We start from the raw sequence: 13134 nt of genomic DNA, 5'->3' as shown, positions 1-13134 counted from the left end.
ACTTAAAGAGTTTCTAGGAAACAGAACACAGCTTGTTACTGTAAACAGAGAGAAGTCTTCAGTCTGATTGCAGAATTTCAGAACAATCGTTCAAAGTAGCTGTTTCCATAAAATTTCTTGACTTATGCGTACAGAGCGATTTGAAATAGAACGGCCGCCTAGAATTAATCTCGAGTAAGATGCTAGACTGAGATTCATTGGAAGAATCATCATGATATATGATCCGTGCCAGAGAGAACTATCAGAGGAAGCAGAGGAGATCCACAGAAGAGCACCACATTTCGTCACAGGTTCATTTAGTAAACACGAAAGCGTCTCGGAGATCGTCTATCAAGTCCCTTGGCAGACGCTGTAAGAGAGACGCTCTGCTTCTCGGTGTGGTATATTCTTGAAGTTCCGAGAGCGAACGTTTGTTCGTTCATAGAAGAGTCAACAACTACATTGCTTTCTCTTAAGTATATCTCGCGGAAAGACCGTGAAGATAAAATCAGAGTTATCCGTGTACGCACGAGGATTGCCGGCAATCATTCTTCCCGCGAACTGTTTAGGATTGGAACAGGGAAGCCAGGAAGTGAGAGTGGTACACAAAGCACCCTCCGCCACACACTCTAATCTAATGTAATCAGGAAGTATGAATCTAAATGTTCCCGTCTAAGTGCGTGCAGTTCATGTTAAGAAAACCGTGTCTGCTGACAACTGGTGGAAGTGTAACAACACGAGCATTCTAGTATTTAACAATGAAATTCGCCAACAGCCGTGCAGTTGAGATGTTATAAAATAACGTATACCAGTGATGCACGGCTTTTGTCGAATTTCATTGTTAAATACTTGGCCAGTCGCTGTCCCATGTCCACAACAGGTCAACAGAAATTGAAGATTCTAGTGGTACCAGTAAGTAACTAACAGGCACTTCCTCGAAATTAATTTCAGTTGAATAAAAATGTTTCACTTCAACTATCATAAACAACGGCTTTTTCTTCGAAGAAGTACCAACTACAAATCAGAACTATGAGACTTCTGTAAATCATGGTGAATATATTGTTCAGTCAAATTTTAAGGACTGTGCGTCACAAAAACCCTGTATAACATTAAATTCAGTGTTAAATACAGTCAGCTTTCAATACAGACCTGGCCTGGCGCATGCGTATTTTAGGAATATAAACCAAGCCAATACTGAATATTCACATAAAACAAAAAGTATTTCATTTTATTCAGCGGAGGCGGCTGTGCGGTCTTTGGCCGCCGGCAAAATGCAGCCTTTCTGTTGGATGACAGCTATCCTTCTGTCCACCATGACCATCGAAAACTGCGTGATTCGTTACAAATACAGAACTACTGCAATGCTATTATACCAACCTTTAGCACAAATAAATAGCTCCACTTGTAGCACGTTTGTTCGCTCATCAGTGATGATGGACATAAACGTCCTATACATACAATACAGTTGACAATGAAAACAAGAACAGTGATAGCTCGCATTTGGCCTTCCGTCTGACTCCACGTGGTGTTTACCTGGTTGTTCCAGTACAGTGCATGTGATTCAATTTGGAGACCTTTCCGTGCGTAACGTAGGACGGAAACCTTGCACTTTAGTTGCCATCCGGTGAGGCATCGAGAGTGCAGTTCGTATAATTTTGAAATCGAATGACACTCTTGATGCTTCTTCGGATGCCATCTACATTTTCACGTCCATATCTGCATTCATATTTCCGTCAATGGATATTCTATTCAGAGATAAGAACAGAAAGTTTAACAGTGGTGGTGTGTAAAGAAAATTGCTCCCGACATATCACTGTTGGTCCCATGAGGAAATGGAATACCGTGGAAAAAGCCGGTATTTATACGAAACGCAAGTACTCGCACCAATGGCGAAACGTTAGTCACTTTGTGGCGTTTCTCGACCTCAGACTGCTTGCTCAAACGGCAACCAGTCGTGTTGAGCCATGGACCAGTAAACTAGTGCCTCGTCACAAATGGCTTCTCGTGCTGCTCAAACGACGGCTTTTTTTAGAGGTCCGAAACAAAAGAGACTGCTACTTCAGATTTATGTACGTGGGTTCGGACTTTAATAGCAGCAACTGTTTATTTACAATTGATACAAAACAGATACGTGTTTCTAGGTTTTAGTGTCCTTCAGAGTAATCACCAAAAATTTGTATAACACGGTGGCACCGATAAGAAGGTCAAAGATACTGTTAGTAGCGCCAGTTGGGTCGATAGCTTCGACCATAGATACTAGTAGACTGGCCTTGCTGTGCAGAAGCTATAGGGCTGGTGTGGCTCCAACATAAACCACGTGACTGTTGGCAAAACGTGGCGGGATTTCAAATCAGCGGTCTGCCATCCTATGTTTGTATCGTATTTTACCCACATTTCTCAGTTGACTGCCAAACGCTTCCAACAAAAATTACTTTTTTATTTGCGAAAAATTATGTCAGAACTACATTTGACCTGGATTTGTTCACAGTACCATTTATAAAATCTAACAAATACATCGAACGCCCCTCTGGTGGCCAGCGGGACGAAATTACTACAAACTATCAATTAAAGTAAAATGTCGTTAAAATTCATTTAAACGGTAAGAGTGGGCTCGTGTCAAAACTTCTAACATTGGATTCGCCGCGTTTTGAGCTCTAGTCACTTATAAAAGAAAATGGGATATGGGAATTACGTCAACTATAGGCGCCAAAATTGTCGACTTTAGGCGCAGGTCCATTTTAGAGTATCAACTTTAGGTGCACTGTAAAGGTTCAGTTCCTACTATTTTTTTAAAAAGTTTAAACTATCAGTTTAAAAAAAAGGTTTTTTTTTACAAAAGTTTAAACTATCAGTTTAAAAAAAATGATATTTTAGATGAAAGGTGAGACTTTGAAGTTTCAGAAAATAATTTTGGAGCCTACATTTATTTAATAGTATCAGAAGGTAGAAAAAAATTCTCTTCATGTGTCGACTATAGGTGCTCTTACCTTATTATAATCTCACTTGTATATACAAAAAGGCGCGTTATGTGCAGATGGCTTAAAGTTTTTCCATTTCAGGGCCTGTATCCAAAAGTGCCTTCGGTTTTCATCCTTAGGGAACCTATGAGTAGGAACGAGAAACAGTTATACTTACTTCCGTAACCGAATTATCACAGATACTTTCGAAAATGGAATATGAGTCTGACTTTACAGGCATCACTTTCAACACTTTAATTTACGTGATACTCTATTTAAAGTGTAAAAAACATAAAAGTCACTTCAGCAGATTTCCATAAACGCATCTGCACCATCATAGGAACACTTACACGCGAAATGTAATGCCATTTCCCCCGACAAAACGTTGAGTACAGCCGTAAGCGCAACACGAAACAACCATGTTTTGCCAACATTCACGTGACTTTAGCCCTGAGATGGTGGAGCCACGAAAATGACGTCAGGGCCAGTCTATTATATTTATGGTCGAAGGTCGATAGTTGAAATGTAGAGGTGTGATACCAGAGTAGGTCGCCAGTCTGACTTTAGTTTGTTTTCCTGGAAGATGATATCTTTACTAAAAGAGTTATGATTCAGTGTTTCTTCAATTAACATTTCCATTTATTAATAAATGTCGAATTATTATTACACAATACACCAAGTGGGCTGAGATGTGACTGGGAATCTGGATTGAGGAGGGAGGCGTACTCCAGTAATCAGCGAGGTCGTGGAAAGGCAGTGTGCCAGGGTGGCGAACCGGTTAGCGTGTCTAGCTAATAAGCAGATGACCCGGGTTCGAATCCTGGGCTTGGTACAAATTTTCATTCGTCACTTCAGTCTGCATACATACATCAACATAATTATGATTCTGCGCCTACAACGATAAACGTTGTAATGCTTATCGTCAAATATTTCACACATTAAGTCACTTGTAGTCAGACATCTGAAGAAGTTTTGTACGAATATATTGGAGTTCGAGTCTCTAACTGTATAGAAATGGAAGGGGGAGAGGGAGCTTGACTCGTGTTAGTTCAGGGGGGAGGATTGGGGGGGGGGGGGATGGATGTAACTCGCTCAGCTGCCTCAGGTGTACCTGACACCGGAAGTGATACGAAACTGGAGGTAACTGGTGTGGTCTTCGTACCCGTCGTGTGTAACTGATTAGGTTCTGGAAATAAGGAGGCTGTGGGGGCGTGTCATCGGGCGTACCTGGAGAGCTCATCTAGTAAAAGCATTGCCCGCGAAATGGAAAGTCTTAGGCTGGAATCCGACACACAGTTGTAATGTGCCAGAAAGCTTCACTGTTACATAAATCCATACTCTAACACCTCCGTCGAAAATTTACCCATATCCTTCCCCTACAAACTTGTTAGCAAGTGCATGATAACCGACTTGCAACTCTCATTCGCAACTGTCTATAGTAATCTTTCCACTCTCCCATAGCTTAGCCAGTGTCTCTTCAATGTCCTCAGTGAGCCGTGCGGGAATAGCCGAGCGCTCTGAGGCGCTGTAGTCATGGACTGTGCGGCTGGTCCCGGCGGCGGTTCGAGTCCTCCCTCGGGCATGGGTGTGTGTGTTTGTCCTTAGGATAATTTAGGTTAAGTAGTGTGTAAGCTTAGGGACTGATGACCTTAGCAGTTAAGTCCCATAAGATTTCACACACATTTGAACAACCTCAGTGACTACTCAGCAAAGTTCTATTTCATTTCATGAAAAAACTGCTACTTACGAGATCCCCACACTTCCTAATGTACCACCTGCAATTAACCATAAACGTCAGGGAACGATCTTCCGGAACCGTAGCAATTTCCAAAATTCACTCCTCATTGGTACTTGCTGGTGGAATTTGGCGCCATTGTCCTGCAATTCAGCCTTTCCTTTCTCTCAATAACGTGCAGTCAGTGATGATGTTTCCCCCTGCTTACAGGAGAGGCTATTTTTAGATATTTATCTCCTTACTGTAGTTGCAGGGGAGTCCTCCATTGCTGAGACTGCTCCTAACTTTTAACATTCTTGAGGTGAGTCTTGAAGGCTGAACCTATTCCACGAGCAAATGAAGGTAGATCGGTAACATTTGAACGCGTGAGTCGAATCAAAGGATGATTAGTTGCATGTATAGTAAGTACGAGCACCTACGCCTAAATCTGGATTATCCGTTGAACCATACTGTGTCTGAGTTAAGTGTGAACTACTCACGCAGGAACTAGAATTTTTTATCTATCGTGCTAAAGCAAGGACTCCATCGACAGAACAAACAATAAAGATAATGAATTAAGTCGTTTAGCCCGCATCTCGTGGTCATGCGGTAGCGTTCTCGCTTCCCACGCCCGGGTTCCTGGGTTCGATTCCCGGCGGGGTCAGGGATTTTCTCTGCCTCGTGATGGCTGGGTGTTGTGTGCTGTCCTTAGGTTAGTTAGGTTTAAGTAGTTCTAAGTTCTAGGGGACTTATGACCACAGCAGTTGAGTCCCATAGTGCTCAGAGCCATTTTTGAATTAAGTCGTTTCCCTCTGGAGCAGGCGTGTTGGGCTGTTGCGGATTTTGGAACTGCTACAGAGAACCAGCATAACGCGGACGTCAGTGCTGCTGGTTTGGTTCAGCTATTATCTGGAGACGTTAAACTCATTGGCCACTGACGTGTTGCTTGAGAGAATAAGTCTTTGTCCATCTCCCTGCCTTCGCTTGATGCCTTGTTTCTCACATTCATCAACAACGTTAGTGTTCTCTACGAAGTCTACTTCTCTTCTGCTAACCTGTTTCAAACACAAGTGTCACACTTTACAAGTGAAATGTGTCAGAACGTGCAAGGAAAGAAAATCTGTTCAGTAAGTCAGCTGAAACTATCTGTTCTCGTTTCTCAGTCTCAGTGGTATAGGAAGTGCATTACTTCTGAACGATTTGGCCAGATCAGTACGCCTTCACAAGACTGAACCGGTGCGCCTTGCGACATGTGCAAAACCCTCTTCATCTTTGCATAACTCTCACAACCTGCTTTCATTTGAACGTGCTTACCGTAGTCAAGCATTTGTCACCCAGTATAATTTTCACCCTCCATTACAGAACTGACAATGTCTTTATGCCGCAGAACGTGCCCTATCAACTTATACCTTCTATGAGTCAAGTTGAGCTGTAAATTTTTCTCTAATTCGACTCAGTATGTCCCCATTAGGTATTCCATCTATCCATCTAGTCTTCAATTTTCTCGTGTAGCACCACACTTCAAAAGCTTCTCTAGTGAAGAGGAGCTTAGTATTTGACGCCCTGTTGACAACGAGGTCATTAGACACGGAACACAAGCTCGGCATAGGGGCGGATGAAGAAAGAAAGCGGCCGTGCGCTTCTGGTAGGAACCATCCCGGCGTTTGCCTTAGGCGATTTTGGGAAAATCACGAAAACCTAATCCAGGATGACGAGAGACAGGTCTGAACCGTCGTCCTCCCCAATATGAGTCCATGGTACTTATATACTCTTCTTGTCTAAACGGTTTGCTGTTCACGTTTCATATGCTGACAAAGCTGCACTCCACACTTATACCTTTAGAAAATTCTTCCTAACATTTAAATTTATAATCTATGTTGATAATTTTCTCCTTTCCAGAACTGCTTTTCGTGTCATTGCCAGGGTCCATTTTCTATCCTCTCTAGTTCTGCCATCATCAGTCATTTTGGTGTCGAAATAGCAAATCTCATATACTCCTTATAGCGTACGAGTTGCTAATCTAAATCTTTCGACGTCGACTGTTTTAATACATCTACATTTCCTTAGCTTTGTTTTGCTTTTGTTAGTGTAATCTCTTTTCGAGACGCTATCGGTTCCGTTCAACTGCTCTTCCAAGTCCTTAGCCGTCTGTGACCGAATTACTGTGTAATCGTCAAAGTGCAAAGCTTCAATATCTTCTCCCTAATCCTTAATTGCCTTTCTAGATTTCCAATTGCTTTCCTTTGCAACCAGCTCAGTGTTTATATTGAATAACATCGGCGATAGGCTACAATCCTGTCACAGTCCCTTCTCACGTATGGTTTCCCTTGCATACCCTTCGATTGTTGTAACAGCAGTTTGGTTTCTGTGCAAGTTGTAGACAACCTTCCGCTCCTTGTATTTTATCCCTGCTACCTTCGGAATTTCAAAGACTGTAGTCCAGTCCACACTGTAAAATCTTTCTCTACATCTAAAAATCCAAATCGTATCTTCGTAATAAAAAAAGTAATGGGGATGACGAATTCCAGTCTAATAGTTGTTGGAACGGTTCTGTGAAAGTGCAGTGCATCTGTAAAAGAAACCACATACAAGACGCTAGTGCGACAAGTTCCAGAGTACTGTTCCAGTGTTCTGCGTAACAGCAATCATCGAAAGAATCAGAGACGTGTTGCTAGCTTCTTAACAAGACCATAAGAAAGTGTAACGGAAATGTTTGCGAAACTTGAATGGAGAACCGTGGAATAAAGACGACATAGTTCTCGTGAAACACTGTTGTGTGTATTTAGAGAACCTGTATTCGAAGACATGTCTGACCTGCTGTCACCAAACATGTATTTCGCGCAGGGATCACGGGAAAATGATAAGAGAGATTAGGGCACTTAGAGAAGCATTTACACGGCCATTTTTGCTTCGCTTTTTACGCGAATGGAAAAGGAACGAAAGCTGATAATATTGGCACGATGTACTCTCCACCTTACACTGTGCTGTGGCTTGTGGGGCATTTATACTGCTTAAAAATTCCTAAGGAACAAGTTACAGTTGCTAAGAAACAACTGCAAGTTGTTGCGGAACAACCGACAACTGCTACGAAAACACCCGACCATTGGTAGTAAAAGTAAAGGGAGAGAGCGGGAAGTTATCGATAGTAAAAGGAAATACAGAGGGCAGGAGCTTTTAAGGACAGCGAAGTCTGTGCACGAAACCTGTGTAAGCATTCGACAGTTCGTGCAGTACAGTGTTTGACGAGACCGATTAGTGCGACATTGCGTATCGTACGGCGATACGTCTACAAGACATCATCTCAATGCTCACGATCGAGCACGAGCAGTTGGACGGCTCAGAGGCAATCAATTGCCACTACTGTGGACACTGTAATGGGTGTGTTCAAAAGTCGGCCGAGGTGGCCGAGCGGTTCTAGGCGCTACAGTCTGGAACGGCGCGACTGCTACGGTTGCAGGTTCGAATCCTGCCTCGGGCGTGGATGTGTGTGATGTCCTTAGGTTAGTTAGGTTTAAGTAGTTCTAAGTTCTAGGGGACTGATGACCTCAGAAGCTAAGTCCCATAGTGCTCAGAGCCATTTTTTGTGTTCAAAAGTGTAATCTCGCCATTAAAAAAGGTCGCCGAAAGTGCAAATGCTATACGAACGTATGCCGGTGGTGGTAGACACACCACCACACCGATGAGAATCGATACGTAACCGCTGGGGCGAAAAGGAACCGACATATCACTCAGACCCTGCAGCCGCTGCCGGTGCACGTGTCTCTGTCAGGAAAATTTTGAGGCGATTAAATCAGATTTGTTTGTATGTTCCGAAGCCTGTTGAATGTATCTCCCTTCGTCGAGAAAGAGTTCGCTGGTGCAGGGATCATGTTGGTATGGGTCAGCAACAGTGGTCCAGAATGATGTTCTCCGACGAACTCCACTTCACTGTGGCAAGTGATTCCGGCCACCTGTTAGTGCGGAGACAGTGGGGAATGTGTTACCCACCACAGAATGTTTAAAATGTCATCGGTATGGCCGAGGCGTTATGGTGTGCGCAGACATTATGCGCAACGGGCGAACACGCTGCGTATATTTGCGCGAGGTACCGTTAGAGGACAGGGAGGTTATTCTGGATTATGTCCGTCCGTTTAGGGGTGCAGCAGGTCCCAACTTCCTGTTTAGGGACGACAATGCGCACCCACACAGGATCGCTCAGATGTCGGATACACTGGAAAGTGAAGATATTGAAAGTGTGAACTGGCCTGCCTACTTCTTGGACATAGAATATGTATGGGATGCTCTTGGCTGTCGTGTTTCTGATTGAACGCTCCCTCCCCGAACCATGGAAGAAAATGAAAACCGCCTTGAGAGACAGTGGGACAATATCCCATGGGGATTCCTCAACAGTTTGGTAGGCAACGTGAATAACAGGTGCAAAACGTGCATTATTGCCCGAGAAGGGAGGGGGATTTTCCTCACTGAGAGTTCGATAACTTTATGTTAGGAGTCTGACCTGTGTCAAACATGAACGTTATTTATGTCTGTTACCCTGCTTTGCCATATGGTGAAATCTGTACCGTATTTTCGTGGTAAATATGCCGCTCTACCTCTATGAAGTATATACTGTGTTTCATGTCGTCCATCATTGCCTGTGATTATCCCTGTCCAACAATGGTTCTGTTCTTTAGCAATTGACAAGTAGTGTAGGTACGCGCTGGTCTTAGTAAATTGGGAGCATGCATCATGCGTGTCGGAACATCACGGAAAGCCAATCGCACCTCCCTGTCTGCCCCGTCCACTTCGTTTGTAGGCTGTTTAGGGACTCCACTGCTGAAACTAGATGTAAGGCATCTCTTTACATCCTCATTCATCTATTCCAGGTGCATACTGCTAGATCGTGTTCATTCGGCCACTCATTGCGAGTGAAGAGATTTTCACAAAGATAGTGTAAAAGTTCTTGGTCTTCATGCTCTGAACTCCACTTATGGCGACCGTGCAGGGGCAATTCCGAAATCGTCAGATTATTACGTGCTCATGAGCAGTTACTCCTGGCGTCTATGGATGTGTCAGGAATGTGAGTCGTGATCTGTGAGTATATCGAATCACATTCCCGATACTGACACAGCCGCCAGGTGCTTCTTCCTAGCATCATCAGACAAGTGTACTCCATTCACCGAGAAGACATCGGAAGTCAACCATTGTGGTACCATGGAAAACGGATCAAGTGAGACACTGAGCGTGCTTTCTGTGTAGGGGATGAAGACGTGTTGCCACAAACGCTGAATATGTTGTGTAGACGCTAAGCGGACGTTAGTTACGCCATATTAAATACTAGTATAAACGTCCACACTCTTCAAGTGGTTCAAATGGCTCTGAGCACTATGGGACTTAACGTCTATGGTCATCAGTCCCCTAGAACTTAGAACTACTTAAACCTAACTAACCTAAGGACATCACACAAATCCATGCCCGAGGCAGGATTCGAACCTGCAGTCGCGCGGCTCCGGACTGAGCGCCTAGAACCGCTAGACCACAGCGGCCGGCCACACTCTTCATATAACTGCTGAACATTTACCTCCCCCTCCATCCAACGATGTACACAGGTGGACGGAACCGACTTGTCACACTAACTCGCTACCTCCCCTCGCCTAGTGTTGTCGGCATCTTTACACACCTTATCCTGTACCCCTTCCTTGCCCTCAACGTCTATTCTGTAAAATTTTGCTTCATTTCATAAACTTAGCGATTGCTGCTATATGCCACAGGAGGAACAGCGGCTGTAGCAATTAAAATTTAGTACACAATGGCCACACGTAGATGTTTCTGGCCGACGTCTTACATGTACCTTTTAATTAGACTTCCCACCAGTTATCCGAACATTCTCAAAAATTAGCGACAATATCCAGGTCTGCAAGTCGTACCAAAAATTTACCTCTCATGGAACGGTACCAGTAGAATAGGACTACAACCCTTTTTAATTCGTCTTTTTCGTTGTTCCACTTCCCTTCCTTTTTCTCCAATAATGTGCGGTCAGTGATGAGATTTTCTCCTGCCTAAAGTAGGGGCTCTGTTCACACTTTTAGCTCCTTTCTGCAGTTGCAGGAGAGTCCAGTACTGCTGAGACTGCACCTAACTCTTAACATTGAATTCGAAATTAAAATTCTGTCTACCTACTTGAAAGAAAATCCTAAAATGATCTGGTCTTATCTTAAATCAATAAACGGATCGAAGGCATCTATCCAGACACTATGGGACCATAATGACGCTGAAACGGAGGGCCACACAACAAAGGCCGAAATACGGATCGTCTGTTGCCAAACTGTTTCAAGAAGCAGATCGCACTATAGTCTCAGCAAAAACATATGTTGTTAATAATGCATTAAGGGAATTTTTACGTCTACATCTGTATCTACATATTTACTCTGCAATTCGCACTAAAGTGCCTGGCAGAGGGTTCATCTAACCAATTTCATACTACTTCTGTAACATTCCACTCTCGAATGGCGCGTGGGAAAAGGGAACACCTAAATCTTTCCGTTCGAGCTCTGATTTCTCTTATTTTATTATGATGATCATTTCTCCCTACGTAGGTGGGTGTCAACAAAATATTTGCGCATTCGGAAGAGGAAATTGGTGATTGAAATTTCGTAAATAGTTCTCGCCGCAAAGAAAACCACCTTTGTTTCAGTGACTGCCACCCCAACTCGCGTATCATATCAGTGACACTCTCACCCCTATTGCGCGATAACACGCCCTTCTTGGCACTTTTTCGATGTCCTCCGTCAATCCTACCTGGTAAGGATCCAACACCGCGCAGCAATTTTCCAGCAGAGGACGTACAAGTGTAATGTAGGCTGTCTCTTTAGTACGTTTGTCGCATCTTCTAAGTGTTCTGCCAACAAAGCGCAGTCTTTGTTTCCCCTTCCCCACAATATTATAATATTATCTATGTGGTCTTTCCAATTTAAGTTGCTCGTAATTGTAATTCCGAGGTATTTAGTCGAATTGAGAGTCCTTAGATACGTGCGACTTATCGTATACCCAAAATTTATCCGATTTCTTTTAGTATCCATGTGGATGACCTCGCACTTTTCTTTGCTTAGTGCTAATTGCCACTTTTCTCGCCATACAGAAATTCTCTGTAGACCATTTTGTAATTGGAATTGATCGTCTGATGATTTTACTAGACGGTAAATCACAGCGTCATCTGCAAACAATATAAGGGGGGGGTGCTCAGATTATCACCTAGATCATTTACATACATCAGGAACAGCAGAGGGCCTATGACACTACGTTGCGGTACGCCAGATATCACTTCTGTTCTGCTCGATGATTTACCATCTATCACTACGAACTGTGACCTCTCTGAGAGGAAATCAGGAATCGAGTCACACAACTGAGGCGATACTCCATATGCACGCAATTTGATTAATAGTCGCTTGAGAGGAACAGTATGAAAAGCCTTCTGGAAATCTAGGAATATGGAGTATCAGCGTAATTTGTTAACTATCGCTCTGCGGTATTTGTTAATGGTTAACGTCTCTTAGTGTTTTTGTTTTTACATAACGCATAGCGAAAATTGTTTAACACGTAATATCGATTTAATTTGTTAAATAACGTGCAGAGGTGTTTGTTTAACTCGGCATATCGACATAATTTGTTAAACAATATACTTCAGTAATTGTTTAAACTTGTATTTAGATATATCTTAGGATGGATATGTAGCTATTTGGAATACTCCTAAAATTGCAACGAATTGCCTAGAACCTATATATAGCAGTTCCTTACGAGAGGAAAGGGTTAACTGTAATTACACGTGTTCTTATTCTTTTTTCTCACCCTCTGATGTTTCATTCTCTGCTGATACCTCATGACGATCCTTCCACTACAGCCCACGCATTTGCTCTGGAAATACGAGGATGAGGAGGGGGAGGGAGAGATTCGATTCCAATGGTCAAGAGAGAGGGTGGGGGGGGGGTGGCCTTGAGTGAACGACCTACGATTGCCTCAGGAAGTGGGCAGGATCCCGGAAGCCTTTTCACGAGAAATCTTATCAGTGGACTGAACGGGTAGTAACCAATTCGGCAAGAGGACCAGCAGTTTCACTGGGGCAGGGAAAGGGTGGGGGGTGACCTTTGTGATAACTAGCACAGTTGCCTCAGGTGTGAAATGATACTCCCGTATCTTATACAACAAGCTCGTGTCAAGTGGAATGTGATGCGTCCACGATGGTTATCCCATTCCTGAAGCCGCTACGCAGCCCTATTTACAACTGCATACTGCCAGGTGAGGTCAGCAGACCGAGTCCCAGGTGTGTGGATACTTTAAACTTCCACGTCATCAAGTGACGTCACAGAAACAAACGATGCTTGTCGCTGGGATCGGAACAGCTTGGTTTTATGCTGATTATGGACTGCATAAACCACCCTGTTCCCTTCCCAGAGACATGTCGTCGAGCGCTCCTGGTACTGCTTTGACACTACCCAAAAGAGGTCTTCTGGC

The sequence above is a fragment of the Schistocerca cancellata genome, chromosome 6 (assembly GCF_023864275.1).
Source record: "Schistocerca cancellata isolate TAMUIC-IGC-003103 chromosome 6, iqSchCanc2.1, whole genome shotgun sequence".
In the NCBI taxonomy this organism is placed as follows: domain Eukaryota; kingdom Metazoa; phylum Arthropoda; class Insecta; order Orthoptera; family Acrididae; genus Schistocerca; species Schistocerca cancellata.
This window is presented reverse-complemented; position numbering follows the sequence as displayed.